The following is a 17,434-nucleotide window of genomic DNA, read 5'->3' on the forward strand; positions in this document are numbered from 1 at the left end:
CTACCGCTAGTCCGCTACTTCTAAATTATCTATAAGATACAGCTTTGACCAGTCTATTTGTGAAAGAAGAGTATAAAGAAGTGGATAGTCAGCTTTACGAAAATTTCTTATGGCTTCCGAATCATTGGTTTCTAAGGTATGCTTTATTTGCTTATCAAAGCGTGATTTTAGTTGTATAGATATATCAAGAGGGTTGTGATGTACCTCCTCGGACACTAGGCCACTCCCACTCTCTGATACCGAGATTTTCGCGACCGCCGGGGTTGCAAGCACTAGATCGAGTATACGCTGATTCCCGTTGACAATATAATTTGCTTGAGATAAGTTGCATGCAGAAATAAACATTTCATAATCTTTGCGTACTGAAGTATTTGTCGAATATAAATTAAAGTCACCTAATATAATTATTGGTAAAGAATATGCGTTTATAATTCTTTCTAAGCATTGGAATATAGAGTGATACCTGTATCATTACCATGAGTTTACGCAGTCGATACTCGCTAGCGTCTGCGTAAAGATTTCTATGGAGAATAGTACAGCGCCGTCGGCGGTCACTCGTGGAACTAAAAATCGGCAGTATGAGTTCAACGCTAGCGATTACTTTTCGATAGGTATTTTACTTAGCTCGCTAGCGACTACGTTTGTAACGGCTGCCTATAGAAATCGGTACCATGAGTCACATTTTTGACATACGCTATCGAGCAATACGTTATCGACTGTAGTAATCTATTTCACTGGCATTTTGGAGCGTGAAATCTTATTAGAACTCGCGTTAAAGTGTATTTTCTTATCATTATTTATGGAAATAATGTCGAAAAGGCATTATTTGGGATATGCTAGCGAAGGCTGCCTAGGTATATGACGTAAACAAAAAAATAAGCCGAATATGAGAAGCTAAGGTCACTTGACTTGCAGAGGTCATCATTGTGCCTGTTAATACAAAGGCAAAGGGTACTTAAAATATAATAGAATAGAATAGAATAAACATATAGAATACTTTGTTAGCCACTTGAAACTAAAATATTTCATCATAATAAACTAGGGCGACTGTACTTAGTACCTACAGTTGAAAGTAATTATAGACATAATTGAAATGCCTATTTAAAGTAGATATGTACTTACTTTTGCATAAAGTCGACTAGTAGTCGAAACTGTGAAATACTGGTACGCATTTTAGTTCACGATAAGAAACACAAGATCACAGAACAGCAGTAAGCAGCCGGAGGACGCATCGGATACTTCAGCACTCAAACACTCACTCAAAATAAACTTAAGTTGAGAACTGTTGAACATTGATTGACATTATTTTATTAATTTAATGTAAGTAGTTTTTAAAAAACAATATTGTTCATTGTATCATTATAAGCTTACTTCAATAAATAATATTTTTACTTGATTGGCAAACTAACCAATACTAATACTGCAAGAACCCGCTAACACTTTACATAATAATACTGTTTCATGACGTTTTAAATTAGCAGGGTTATGTTTACATTTTTAAATATCATCCTATTCCGTTGTTTCAGTGTAGTGAAAAAGAGATAGGGTTCTAATGTGAAGTTAGGCGCGCCACTCCAAGGCCAATCCCTATCGAAACGTTAACTACACGATGGATCGAGCTTACGTTAGCGAGTATAGTAAGCGAGTGATTGACTCATGGTACCAGTTGTATAGAAATCTATTCGAACCGCGTTTAGACGCTAGCGAGCGTAGTAACGTAATGTATGTTTTCGATAGCAACTCATGGTAATGCTACTGGAGTCTAAAATCCGTGGAGGTAGATATACTACACAACAGATGAAGCACGTTGAACCGGCTGTAATATGACACTTTGGCACGTGCTGTGGAAACGGGAGCTAACCGCGGCGAATAATAGAAACAAAGGCCTTTGTTTAACAGATTAGGGCAAAACCGAAAAGTTCATCTCAGAAAATTCATACTATACCATGAACTCCCAACTACTTAGGTTTTCGTAATTAGGAGTTCATGGCACTTCGGCATCGTTATATGCCTATTTAGACGACCGGTCTGGCTCAGTCGGTAGTGACCTTGCCTGCTAAGCCGATGGTCCTGGGTTCTAATCCCGGTCAGGGCATTTATTTGTGCGATGGAGAGTGACATAGGCTTTTTGTCTCTTTCTAACCCCCCGCTTCCCTAAAATGGGGGGTGGAAGTTTGTATGGAGCATTCCGCAATTTTCGAATTTCACGCGAGCGAAGCCGTGGGCAAAAGCTAGTTATAAATATTAGTAGTAGTAGTAGTAGTAGTAACTCTTTATTGTACAAAAACACATTAAAAATAACCTTTGAGTAATTATGTTAACTAGAGAGGGCACCTCAACTTGATTTTGTGTAACAACACTTAGAGCTGATCAGCACACACGCGCTTAGTCTGTGCCGAACGGCTGTGGTAGATTGACGTATCGCAATGAAAAATATTTCGTCTAAATAATGCCGTCATGTGTAGTGAGGTACTGCACAGACTGCTCAGGAAAATCTAACAAAAGCTAAGGAGTGACTTTTCATACGTAGGTTTACTGCATTTTTGTTTAAACACGCTTACTTTAAAAAAAATGTATCAATATAAACTCATGCCGAAGCGCCATGTTGCGGCGGCCATGTTTCGTTGAAACCAAAGAGTAAAAAATGCAACAAAAGCAGACGTGACAATATCGCAAGTTAGTTCAAGTTTCCTATCATACATTAAATTATATATATTTATCGACACAAAAAAGGTTATTTAATTATTATTGTCAGAATTGCACAGTTTTCCGACATGTCGGTCTATAACAGATTCTCAATAAGTACACAGTATAAGGATAAATCAGTAGTTAATCTCCGGCAGCGGCGACGCGGTCGTTACTACTGCGCAAGGTCACGCAGGGTTGTACCTGTGCTACTGTCCTACTCGTAGTAACTGTGTATGGCGCTATGCTAGTACCAACGCTCTTTCTACCTTTTTATCTAATAAAGATTCAAGTACGTGTTTGTTTCTTAAATACTGACGAAATCGTATTTACATAAAATGTTTGAATAGATGTTTGCACAATATTTAAGTAGGTACCAAACTTTCGAGCTAGATAGATCGCAGCATCTACCTAAATGTCGTTACAGATAAATCCTTATTGATTTTAAATTTTTAATGTGTCATTCTAGCTTTAAATCTCACTTTTACGCCATTAACGTAAGCAATAATGTACCTAACACTGCAAAAATATAACAACCACTTACTTTTCTGTGTGTCTAGGAATTCTAAAGAACATTCTGACATTTCCGAATTTTGAGAACTGTTCTCCATACACCCATAAACACTACAGTAACGAAAATATGTCTTCGGTGCTGACGTCATTTTCTCCCGAACTCAACACGTCAACACAGCGCGCAAACGCGGCCCCGACTGTCCAGCCCAATACTTACCAGTTTCGCATGTATTCGGTGCATATGGAGAGTAGTTTTCGACACAACGCGCGGAGTGAAGTTTGTTAGAAGAGTTATTACTGCTTTATACTGTGATAAGTACGCGTGTCGAATTTCATGTGAGTATGTAAATGTAAGTGCAGTACCTAACCTGCCTGAATGAATTTGGGTAGGTAGACGGTCAAGCAAATTATGAGAGTATAAAAACGCGCGAAATTCAAATTTTCTATGGGACGATAAACCCGCGCCCATACATACATGGATGTAGATAAAGTTATATGTGGATAATTAGGCATTAAAACACTCATGTTATCTTATTAACACAACAAAAACAACACTCATCTTTTAATGCCTACCATTATGCAAATGTCACATAAATAACTAATATCCAGTTGCGGCTACGTGTACACATGTACGCTCAGTCCGTATACAGCTTTAAAAAATGTGGGCATTTGAAAAAATTGGAACTCACAGAGTTGTTAAAAAAAAGTTAAATCGCTGTCGGTTTTGCAACGATAATTAAGCATGGAATTTCAATAAAAACATCGTGAATTATACTAAGCTATAATCTAAATTCAGAACGTGAAAAAAGTTTAGTTTTAAATACAGATTTCAAGGTTGATTATCATTACAAAACTAACAGCGATTTATGTTTTTTGTTAACAACTCACGCTAATTGAAAGTCATAAATTAAAAAATGCCCATGTAAACCCATGTCACTTCTATACTACGACTTCTAATCTATGCACTCTATGCAGGGCTCATCATCGCGACCGAAAGGTCGTAAGCGCCGAGTAAAATCGTAGCGCTTGCGACGTTACGGAAGCAGGCCATTGGTTCACACCCCGCCCCCTCGCCCCGCCTTCAGCTTACAGGCTGTGACACGTTCGTTGTTTGCTATAGCTCCTCTATACGAAGTAATAATTACTCAATGAAAATAACATACATTGAGATGCGAAGTACAAATAATATTATAATGTACATTGGGCCTTACGAGGTTTTTTTTTTTTATTGAAAACAAAGATTACAGTTATACAGTTTCTAGTTTTTTCGCCAAACTTACGTTTAACGGCGAAATGAAGCACTCATTTATTTTCAAAGTTAGTACCTTAAATTATATTAAAAGACTTATTCTAGTGAGTGTTAATAGATAATAATATCTTATCAATTACTAATGGCGCTTTTCATTAACGCTTTAAAAACCTGAATTAGCCAAAAAATCGCTGTCCCTATCTGTCATGTTGGTTGACTTATATATATGTGAGAAAGGGACCAAGCACCCTTTAATTAATCAGTTCAGTAACTATTTTAAAAATGCGAGTGTAATTTTTTCATTCAGGCTTTGTACCTAATGGCAACTTCTTAATATTTGGTTAAGCTACGAACATGAACGATCCTGCCGGCCCAGCCGAAATACAATCGTTAACGCTAGACGCGGTCTGGCTCTGTCGCGCTAATACCGAAGAGCGATAGAGATAGGTAATAGCTACGATAACGATATTATCGTGAGCTTTTGTGCATTTGGCTACGTGCCGTGCGCGTGACCCGCTTTGCGCAAGCATGCGGGAATACGGCTACGTGACCTTTCCACGTCGTTGTAAAGGTCAACTTTACTTTGCACATGTGAGGAATGTATTTTCAAAAGGGTTTATTTTGACACGTATTTCATAGAATAACCTAACCACAAAATTGAAATTTTGAAAAACCCCCGGCCGCGACATAGTAGACCGATTTTCATGAAACATGGCTAAGAACACTCCCGACTAACTCAGCTTTCAGACGAAAAAAAACGAGGTGCTACGATGCCACAGACAGACAGACACACACACAGACAGACAGACAGACACTCAAACTAATAACACCCCGTTGTTTTTGCGTCGGGGGTTAATAAACCCGTTTGAAAATACCGGCTTATTTATATTATATCGTCACTACTTTAAAAAAAACTTGTATCTTCGTCTGTCAATGATAAGAAAATTGTAGTAAGTATGTATGGAATGCATATAGACTTACTGCGTTTTAACTTTGAGAAGCAGCGTGAGATACGAGATTTTTTCAAAGTTAGTGACGATATACGACCCTCGTAGCAATAAGGCAGTCGAGAATTTTAACACATAAGTGTCGTTTTGCGAGTAAATGTTGACATTAGCTGTTGTCTGTAAAGAGCGGTTTCGCACTAAGTCCGGTCCGAATCGTATGATAGTTTCCGCACTAGATCGGAAGAATCACAGAATTATAATTAAACCAACTCATTCTGAGTTGCTAGGCCAAAAAGTGTGTCCACATGAGAGGTTAAAGTTGGGGCTGGTGTCCCTCTCGCACTTATTACCACTATCAAAATCATTTGAATGACGTCATCACTGTCATCATTTGGGGATACCAGTCAATATTCAAAGTTACTACCAAATCTACTAATACCCAATTAAAGGTTTTTTTATAATTGCGCAATTTTTTGGTTTTATGGCTCCATAATATTACCAATTCGTTAAAAGGTATTAATACCCTTGCCTCGATATAATACGAAAATAATTTAAGAAGTTTATAAACTTAGTTATCATACAGGTAAAAATACTACTACTATAGTAATTTTTTAACACTGGTCACACGTGCGAGAGGGACACCAGCCCCAACTTTGACCCTCTCATGTGGACACACTTTTGCTAGTCCGTCAAGAACGCCTTTATGCGCAGGTGATAAGGTTCAATTTAGTATGGCAAAAAAAGTGTGAGCTCAGTCCCTATTGTAGGTCGATGGGAAGAATGACGGCTTGAAATTTCACGGCCAGAAGATACAAAAAGAAAAATAAAAGACATCCGAACCAAAATGGACACCACCTAAATCACCTGACCTAATACCGATCACCGTCAACTTCTGTCTATATTTAACACCGTTTCCTTAACCGTCACAGTCGCGTCATACGTTGACAGTTGACACGCCCGTGAAACTCGTGCCTTGACCTACGGGAGATAAGAATGGGTAAACAAATGGGGTATAAAAAGCGCTTATCTATCTCACCTGTGGTAATTAGGTTATTCATACAAGTCATACACAACAGTTAGTTTAGTTCACGTCAAAGTTTAAATCCATACTTATAAATGGGAAAGTGTGCCTGTTCCGAACGACTGTGCGACGAATTGACGTGATTTTTTCAAGTGGACTTATTGAGATGGAGAGTGATATGGCTGGCTACTTTGTCTCTTTCTAACACTGGAAGGTGCACTGGAAGGCTGGAGGCGGAAGTTTGTATTAAGCATTACGCAATTTTTGAATTTAAAGCGAGCAAGCCAGTTTTCTGATAATTAAACGATGGTGTTGAAATAGCCGGATATTTCTGAAGAGACACGATCTTTGTCGATGTCAAGAAAAGAATATATGCTCCAGAAAACTGCAACCCCTCTGGCTGCTGAAGTAGATCGCGCGGGAAACGGTATTTATATATGAAACACCGTTCTCTTCACACATGCTATCACGCGACCGGCCCTTGGGCCTAATCACATTTTATGAAAATTGAAAACAGATCCTAAGGTGAAGTTCAGTCTGTTGACTAAACATTAAATTAATGTCATACAAAGAAAAAGTGACCAAGGCCTCCAGTGTTCCGAGCTGGAATCGAACCAGCGTACTCCGCTTTCCGGGCGAATGCCTGAACCACTCGGCCATCGGCACACGAAGGCAAGGGTCGAAATTTTCTATGAAAATAATTTAATTTGTTCTTAGAGCCTATTGACTTTTGCTTTTTATCTAAAGGAGTGATATCGTATGTCTCAGGAAGTATAACTCTTACTGACATAAAAAGTCAATCCGAGCTGTAGTCGATCAAACCAAAACGGGACCGATGTGGAAGCCATTAAACAACATGACGAAACTAGAGCACACATCACTCGAAATTATCCCAATAGTGCTAAAAATCTCAAATATAACAAGACAGACCATTATCTCAATGCTCTTCGCTTCTGTCAAAACAAACATCGTTCAACTATTGAATCAAAATTAAAATATGCATTAAACTTTCAACCATATCCGTAAGAATATAAGAGATACGATAATAACACGTCTCACTTACTATACTAGTACTGAATACTGATATGTGACTTTCAGATATATCGGAACAACTGTAGTGGTCACAAACATCTAAACACCCTTTTATTGTAAAGGAATGAACGTACTTGTTTAGCTATTTATGAACACCTCGCCCGCTCCAATATTTCTGATGGTAACCGAGAAACTTATAAGCAATTCTGAGCTTTATTGCAAGGATGTGAAGTTTAAAATGTAAGAAAGAGCTATAGATGGAATTTGTGGTGTCTATATTTATAGCGAATAGAGAAGTGCCAAGCGTGAGACGTTTTTAAGAAAGGTTCCGCGGATATCGTATTAAAAAAAGTTAAGTTAAACGCACAGAAAACCAGCAGATTTTTGTTTTAAACACTTCATACTTGGGAGAAGTCGCGGCGCGCGGGAGCCAACCTGGGGCGCTCACGCTACACGATGAAGAGGAGACGGTTTTGAATTACACTCCAGCAGTCCGTGCGCGCCCCACGCGACAACTTAAAAAAGCTACTTACAGACTCTACAATGGAGTGTAAAAATAAGAAAAAAAGATGTAGGTGGGTGTTTTACTTTCTTCTTAATTGATGTGCAAAATACCTGGTGTTTTATGTTGCATGACATATACAATATAAAATAAAAGCATTTATTTTATGATAATAACTTGTGCGAAACAGCTTATTTTATTGGTGAAATATTAATTGGTTAATTACATATTTTTTTCTTTAATTAGTATTTTACGCATATAATTATGTTGAAACGAAATTTGTTGGTTTACAATTAGCACTTTACGCATATAATTATGTTGAAACGAAATTTGTTGGTTTACAATTAGTACTTTACGCATATAATTATGTTGAAGTTGAAACGAAGCCATAATTTATAGTAAAATGTTTTAATATGAAATACACGTAAAAAGAATTAATTCGCAACTCGTGTCAATTTAAAAACACTCAGTTTGGTCGTGTCTTCATTTATTTGCTATTAAATTTGTTTCGAATTACCTCTGTTCCGTGCCTGTGTCGTAATGTACTATTACAACCAATCAACATTAAGATATCATTGCTATATATTACATAACAATCTTGTTACTAGAGATTCGTTTAGACATACTTAGTCTATTAGACCTGCCAATCGTTGACGCTAGACGCCGATCGGAACGCAGTCTGACAGATTCTACAGAATAAGTAAGGTACAGCGGGGCAAATTTCGACGGGGGGGCAATTGTAACTAGTCCATCTTTTCCATTATTGAGTTCTACATGTATCCAATCCACAGAACACCTACCATATGTAACCGGTGGACACTCTATTTAACCCTTAAATGCATGGTGATGTATACATATATGCATCATATATATTCGATGGCCCGTGGCTCGATATGTAGCTAATAGCTATCCAAAATCACATTTATTGCTTAATTATTATTCATTATTTATTATTATTTAATATACAATTAAATAAATTAAATAATATAATGATTTACTATTTATTATTTAAGGATTAAGATGAAATGGCGGAAAAGTGTGAAAAAACACGACGATGGCGATTTTTAGTATGTGATTTAGGTTTTTTTTTCGGAGTTAGTAAATAGTTGCAGAAACGTCTGCTAACGATTCTAAACATTTTTATATTAAAGGAAAAAATGGAAAAATTTACGCTTCCGGCGGGACTTGAACCCGCATCATTTGCAATCCGTGCAAGGCTCTTAACCAATTGAGCTACGGAAGCCACGCCGGACATCGCAAATCTTTCCATGCCTTTCCTTATGTACACACATCTTGGGGTGACGTCTAGCGCCATCTACCGACAGACTATTACATCTTGCACGGATTGCAAATGATGCGGGTTCAAGTCCCGCCGGAAGCGTAAATTTTTCCATTTTTTCCTTTAATATAAAAATGTTTAGTAAACAGTTTATGTTTAATAAAAACATTTTATCATAAAGGTTTCACAAATAGTGTACCTTTTTAATAGTAGTATTTTTTTTAAATTAAAACTTACTAATTACGATATATTTATATCAATAAGATTTGGCCTATTTAACTTCTAACACTGATTTAGTATAAAAATCGATCTTAAATATTTTTATTATTATATTTCCCTGAGTCAAAAAACTATTGTCTATCACATAATGTTAATATCTCGTTAAAAGAAAAAATCATGCATTTAAGGGTTAATAATGCAAACATTGTAAAACATGACAAAAAATGGACCAGTTATATTTGGCCCCCAAGTCGAGATTTGCCCGCTGTATCTTAAAGTCAAAGTGATTGCTATGCTATAGCAACGGCAACCTTTAAATCAAGAGTGAACAGGCATCTTCTGGGCGAGCTCACTCCATCGTAGGCCACGTCTTTGCCTTTGGCTAGTCTGTGGTCAAGAGTAAGCCCATTTATAAAGTACCTCCGCCTTACAGAAGACCGCAGCCAAATAGCACTAGACCCTACTCATAGTGTTGTGTTCCTGCCGGTGAGTAAGGCTGCCAGAGCTCAACGAGGGTGCGGTGTGCTGATGACGGGAGGACTTACGGAACTAACTTGTTCCGTCTATTGTCCTTTGAGTCGTCGGCAACCCGAACCCTCCTTGGAACTTGTACACTCATTTTTGCTGTGTACTTAACACAGCAAAAGGGAGTGTACAAGTTTCTAATGGGGTGGCAACGCGCATGTGACACTGTTTGAGTTGCAGGCGTCCATAGGTTACGGTGACCGCTTTCCATCAGGCGGACCGTATACTTGTTTGCCACCGACGTAGTATAAAAAAAAAAATAGCAAATAAAGCACGGTTTCAATACGACAGGGTTCTGTGGCCTAGGTTTCTGATTGGTTGACTGCACCCTGTAAGGCAAGTAGCCTATTATTAGCAGTAAAAGTACAAGTCAAGCTGGTTTCGTGGTCATAACTTCTGTCAGTTACATTTGCTTATTCAAACAGTTGTAAACTCATTACGAGATGATTATTCGCGGTAACGGTTTAAAAGCTTTTTAGATTTCCATTTTATGTTAAATTACAGAAACAGTTAAAATATAACCTAACAAAATTAAAATTTTGAAAAAACCCCCGACCGCGACATAGTAGACCGATTTTCATGAAACGTGGCTAAGAACACTACCGATTAACTCAGCTTTCAAACAAAAAAAAAACTAAATCTAAATCGGTTCATCCGTTCGGGAGCTACGATGCCACAGACATACAGACAAACAGACAGACAGACACACGCACACACACACAGACAGACACCTCAAACTTATAACACCCCGTCGTTTTTGCGTCGGGGGTTAAAATGGGAATAAAGATTTGTCAGTCAGTCTTGAAATCGGCTATATTGTTAACTACCATTAAAAAGTGATGTATGTAGTTTTTTTTTACACATTATAATTTAGCACGCAATGTATTATGTCCACATCAGTTAGCGTACCTACCTAAACGTCATTATAAAAATAGCCAAATTAAGTTTGACGGCGTACATTGCTGCTTAACCAGATTTAAAAAAAATATTATTCTTAATTAAAAACACTTTTTAACAAAATGATTATCCTATACGTTTCATATGATCAGATACTATAACTGGATACATTAAGTATTCGCCCGTATGGAATCCACACGCTGTATTACCTGTATACCCTGCGTACCCAAACTGTATACTCATTAAGCCATTACGTCCAGGGCAAATAAAAGGTACAAATAAGTCAAGGTAACGCTATAAAGCGTGTTGACATAGCCCTGTTTACCAGATAACGCATGCGTGAATCATTAGATAATTAATCATTGGCCGTGTAAGGTGTGTCTGAGATACGCGTATAGGCATAACAGGCCATATCTCTTAGTTGCAACACGTTCTGCCTACAGGCACAGCTAATTCAGTAAGTTTATGAAGTATGATATTATTTTTACCAAGCATAGGTAGGTAACTAGGTACTCTGTGTAGTGAAGGCCTTACTGAACATTAAGGGACTAATGAACAATCGTGGGAAAATATTTGACTGCCCAATAAAAACTAGTGGCATCAAACAAGGTCTCCTTTCCCTACTACATCAGATTGACGTAATAAAAACATTTACCAGTTGCGTAATTGTAGATTGCAGATTTAATTCACGTACCTGTAACAAAATATACATATTATTAGAAAAGTAATAATCAACATTTATACCAAGGTATAACCTTACCACAAAATCAAAATTTTGAAAAAACTCCCGACCGCGACTAATACAATAGTAGACCGATTATCATGAAACATGCCTAAGAACACTCCCGAATAACTCAGCTTTCACAAAAAAAAACACTAAATCTAAATCGCTTCATCCGTTCGGGAGCTACGATGCCACAGACAGACAGACAGACAAACAGACAGACACGTCAAACTTATAACACCCCGTCGATTTTGCGTCGGGGGTTAATAACTTGCCTCATGACATGACTGAATTAGCGCACGCTGGAATTTATCAAAATCTATGTCAATATTTATTTTATTGTAAAAACAAGGTTTTTCTATTGCCCTGCGCATCTCTAGCGGTTTATAGAGCTTGCCCTGTGACCGAATTAGCGCGCGCCGGAATGCGCTTCCGCCGCTCCAAATATAAAATTTCACACACTTTTTAATTTTATTCCTAAACGGAGCGGCGCGCGCGCAGCCGCGTATTCCTTGCACGGATCGACCATGAGCTTTGGACGTTTTATTTTAGGATATCTTATACCTTTAAACGAGAAATTCTTGTATATTTATATATAAACCGACGATCTCGGAAACAGCTCTAACGATTTCGCTGAAATTTGTTATGTGGGGGTTTTCGGGGGTGAAAAATCGATCTAGCGTAAGTATGAAAACTCTAAAATTCCTGTTTTCCGGGATCTAAATCCGCGAATTTTCGAGTTTTCATGCGTTTTTCTTTCGCGTTAGTAAACGTAAAATATGGTCGTTAATTTCGCCGACCGCGCGTCGGCTCCGCGTAGATCAGTCGTATGAGGTCGGTCTAATGTTCGCAGGCAGATCGTCAGGGATTCGAATCCCAGATAGAAATTATTATTTTTTTATATTTATAATAGTACATTACGATACTAGTGCGAAAAAAAGGAAGTTCGAAACGAGGGGCGATAAATTAAAACACGACCGAAGGGAGTGAAGTGTTTTTCAGTACAGATGGTGTTTTTTTACGCACTAGTGCGAGAAGTGGTTCATTATATGCCAGGTCAAAACTTCGGAGGGCCATCTGTACTGAAAAACATCGTACGATACACGTGTGAAAAGGAAATTCGTAACTCGTGTCGATTTAAAACACTCCCTTCGGTCGTGTTTTAATTTATCGTCACTCGTTTCGAACTTCCTTTTTTACGCACTTATATCGTAATGTACTATTTTATCTAAAGACGTGATATAATATAAAATAGAACCGAGCGAAGCTCGGTCGTTTAGATATTAAATATTAGATGGCATTGTTGCACGGTTTTTATTTAGGGACCGTCCACACTCATAAGACTCATGTCTTGCGCCTGAATGTAATTCAAAAAACGTCTCCTCAGTACATTTTGTATAGGAAGGACGTTTTTGAATTAAGAGGAGACGCTTTTTGAATTACATTCAGGTGGCGTGGCGGAGACGTCCGTTCCGCGCCGCGAGACACCTCAGTAGGGACGCTGCCTTACACAAAACATCATAGCTTTTCTTTTATTTAAACAGAAGCGACTATCTTTTGTTCATTTCTATCGCCGATAGCTCAACGCTTTTCGCTTTTGATGGGACAAGTGCCTGATTCTGAACATTCCGTATTAGGAATTTAGGAATACTTTATAAGGTTAAAACCTTTTAAACACTCCGTATAGACAGATAAAGTCTAAGAAAAAAACGTACCTGAGTACCATACAGGAAAAGGAACGGCGGCCTAGATTGCCTTACACCTTTGGGGTACGCTCAGTTAGATGGCGCTAATATCAATATTTGACATTTTAAGACATATCAAGCTAAGAATATGGGCCAAATTGTCAAAACCGAGGTTCAAAAGTTTTAAGCCTGTGTCAAGAGATGGCAGTCTATGCGCTGTGATTACACATTTTATTTCGACAGTAACGCTCTATAATACTCGATCCTCTTTGACACTACTAAAGAAAAAATATAGGTAACTAATCTCCTCAAAACAATTATAAAAATAAGTAGCTTTAAATCACCTATATTTTCGGGCTTAAAGATTCATTCGGAGATTTGTCAGTTGTTATTTTCTCTCATGACGAGGGTATGATCTAAATCTGACGTCACCTGCGATGACCAAAAGGACCGGTTTCCAAAAAGAAATTTTTATTTATTTGTGGGCGCAATGGCCTTAAATTACATGTAATCAAGAACGTTTATCTCAACGAGAATGGAGTATATGAAAAAAGTTGTTAATATTAATAATTACCACATTTTAAAGAATCCATTATGAATAAGTTTAAGACCACTTTTGTGGTGATTCAGATATTTCAACGAATAATAAACATGCGTTTCAAAGACTGTTTAGCGAGCCATGTCAGCATTTAAAATCGACCTTCAAACAAAACCCGGGAAACCTTAGACGAAGACCGGGATGGATGGCGAAAGCATGTTGTGGAGGGGAGAAGGCTACGCGATGAAGCCTGGTTTAATGCTAGATAGTAAAATGTGTCGCAAAAACACTGAGAGAAATTTGCATTGTGAATTTAAGTTTGACTTGTTGCGGGTTTATCCGTTTGAAACAAAAGAATTTTAGTAAACGGAATAAATCACAATGTTGATGATACAAGTCGAATTTGTTCGAACAACAAGGTCAAACTTGTTAAAAGATATTTGATTGAATCAGCCAAACATATGTTTAAAACAATATGAGTCATGTTGCTTTTATAAAATCGACTTGTTGATTTAAATAATGTTACACTTAACAAAATCTAACTTGTTGTTTGAACCAAAGAGCACGTAGGCGCTATTTTAACCAAAAAACTTGTTGAACGAACATGAAAATTGGTTGTTTTTTCTCTCAGTGAAGCAAACCGAGACTGGAACCTCAGATGGCACGAGTTTTCTCTGCCAACAATCGGGCAGGTCTTGCCGCTAACGCATCGATCTCCAATTACCACACTCTCCACAGTCACCAAACCCGTTGTGTTGTCTAGACAACAATGCGTAAATCGTCTGCAAAATATTGGTCAGATATTTTGTTCGTGTAATGTGTGTAGATGTAGATGTAGATGTAATTGACCGCGACTGTATTATGTAATTGTGAGCCCCTTTAGACTCCGTCACATAATGCACATATTGACAGTTTCATCTCGCAAGACAGCGCAAGCATAAACCTAGATACGATTTCAATCCACATTGAGCCATAAAACACCGGCTTATAGGACTACATTTCATTTGCAGTGCATATTTAAGCGTTTTGATCTTACTGGCGGTTAGGGTTGCCAAGTTATTGGTGTTTTATAGTGGCTAATTCGGGATACTAGGAGAAACAAACGGATGGCACGATTTTGCAAGTGTTTATGATGAAACAGCGACATGGTTTAAAAATAAAGGGAACGTGATCTTTCTCCATTTAATTTTTATCCCTGCATAGTAAAAAAGCTCCTATGATTTTTCAAATTACTCACAACGCTCAAGATCTCTTTTCGAACCAATGGCTGTGATCGCGATTCAATATCGGAATCTTTCGTTTCCTCGGGTATCATCATCATCATTGGCCTTTACGTCTATTGCAGACGGTTTATGGAGTAAAATTCGAGAGGCGCCATTTTTGGTGACTTACTTTGGTGTCAAGAATAACGATTAAATAACTTTTCAAGAATAACGATTAAATAATTTTATGTTTTAATCAAGCTATACCCCCACGACGTTTGACTTGTACAATTTTTATATCATAAACAATAGAGGAGTGATAAATACTTTTGATTCAAGTATTTTAAAATCGTTGAGACATAAAAACGAAAATCTGACACGGATAACACAATTTTATTGTTATGAATAAAATTAAATGAAATATATTCTTGTTTGCTTTCAAAATCATTTATGTTGAAAATAAATATACTGAAGTACCTATCTCCATTCTGTTTGTGGCTTATCATTAGAAAAGGGAGCTCATACTTTATGTCTCAGGTTTTTATCTGAATTTCTGTCAGAATTTTGGAAATATCCTTGTTGAAGGCCCTCTCTTTGATGTAAAGTTTATAAAGTCACATTGAAATTAGTTCGACCCAGTTTACAGGTTTATGGTTTACGGGCGTCTACCAGTCGCGTGTAATCGCGTATGTACAAGTGCTAATGGCGGTCAACGACCTAGGTTTATCACAGTAGGTTTTCAGTCTTACTTCATTAACGTGTTGATTCATTTTATGGCCTGACAGTGGTGCGGGTGGCAAACAATGCAAATATAAAAGTCAATTACCTAATATACGTTTTGTCTATTGACTTGTATTTGTGATGAAGGGATACAACTTGTGTTGTGGGTACTCAGACAACAAATAGCTGGGAATGATCCTTTCCCGGATATACCATATACTGGCCTTAGCGTCCATTTCAGACGATTTATGGTGCAATGTCCGAGAAACATCACTTTTGGTGGCTAAACCTATGAGAGCGACATACTTTTCCACATAGTTGACAAGGGAATTTGTCGATTACACCATAATGTCCATAACATCAATAGTTATATTAAACAACAGCTAGCGTCCTCACGAAAATTGTAATTTAATTGCAGTACAAACAATACTGTCCTTAGAGGTATAAATAGCGTAGATATAAAACTGTAAGGTGCGTGAGTGGCGTATCGATTCGGCGCTCAGTCGCAGTGGCGCCCAACGTGGGACTGCGTAATTTATAAGTTGAGGCGGATATTATATACAACATATATTTCAAAAGTAAAGATAGGTCCTTTCACTATGCGACCTTGGTCTCCTTTAGCAAGAGTGGATAGGCAATCACTGGATAAGTGAGCTCCATCTTAGACTCTGTCTTCACTTTCCATCAGGTGTGACTAGGATCAATCACCGATCAGTGTAACATAACATAGGATAATCTTTCCCGGTGGAATGATACGACACGATCGGTGGCCGAGTTCTATTGAGGCGCATGATTAGTTGTGGTTGCGTTTTCCTGCATGGGCCCGCACTTGTGTATTCATTCACTAATGTAACCCATTCTTGGTACTCTTTAAGAAGTAATTATATAAGTTAATGCCCTACACTACAAAGACCCATAAACATCTCAACTTTCAAAACCGGTTAACCGGTTATTAACCGGTTTTGAGGATTTTTAGTAAATGGCCGTACTACGCAATAATTACCATCACCTTTAAGAATTCTGATGTTGATGATATCGTAGCAGGTATTACTTGCACGATGAAGATCATTTTTAAAAGTGTGTTTGCCCGAAATTTCTTTTGAGCAAACTATCTTTGTTTTTAAATTTATTTATTCTTTCCAAACTTTGGAAAAAATATCCTTTAGAAACCATTAAGTTACTATTACTAGGTAGGTACTAACTATACCTAGTCTACTTCAATATTTAAAACGGAGTCAAAATAAAAGAACAGAAACGTTGTACAGAATAACATTTATGTAAGTACAAAGTAATACAGGAGCCGACACACCTAACCACATGTTCAACAGGTTTAAAGAATGCCTTGGGCTTGGGGGAGATTCTGCGGTGAACAAGTGTAGTAAACAATGTTTATTACAAGATACACGAAAGCAAAAACCACACTGCTGGCAACAGTCAATTTCTAGTTACACGGTGTAAAAACTTGGTAGCAAATTATTTACAATATTCAAGTCCTTTGTGATATTGCAGTTGGTGGTTTCTACTGGGATTTTTCCTGTAGATAGTACACTTGGGAGCAAGTAGTGGGAATAACCTAACATAAATTAAGAAAATCCCGTGTTACGTACGCGTCATCGTCAACTCTGGCGGTTTAGCAGTAGCACACCTTGTGCTTTTCGCGCGAGTCCATAGAAATGCGATAATCGCACGGACTCCG

The 17,434-nt window shown here is 37.7% G+C and overlaps 1 protein-coding gene across 7 annotated transcripts in view; it reads right to left on the reverse strand.

The window, feature by feature from the left end:
- Positions 1-17,434, reverse strand: part of LOC125240053 (protein hu-li tai shao) — a 132,919-nt gene that overhangs the window by 66,266 nt on the left and 49,219 nt on the right. The window contains exon 1 of one of the 7 annotated variants that reach the window (XM_048147886.1): positions 11,525-11,552. The exons of the other annotated variants lie outside the window; for them this stretch is intronic. The gene's annotated coding sequence lies outside the window, so the exon portion shown is untranslated. Of the gene's footprint in view, positions 1-11,524; positions 11,553-17,434 lie in introns of those variants that run through there. 7 annotated transcript variants of the gene reach the window in all.

Source organism: Leguminivora glycinivorella, chromosome 26 (genome assembly GCF_023078275.1).
Source record: "Leguminivora glycinivorella isolate SPB_JAAS2020 chromosome 26, LegGlyc_1.1, whole genome shotgun sequence".
Classification (NCBI taxonomy): Eukaryota; Metazoa; Arthropoda; class Insecta; order Lepidoptera; family Tortricidae; genus Leguminivora; species Leguminivora glycinivorella.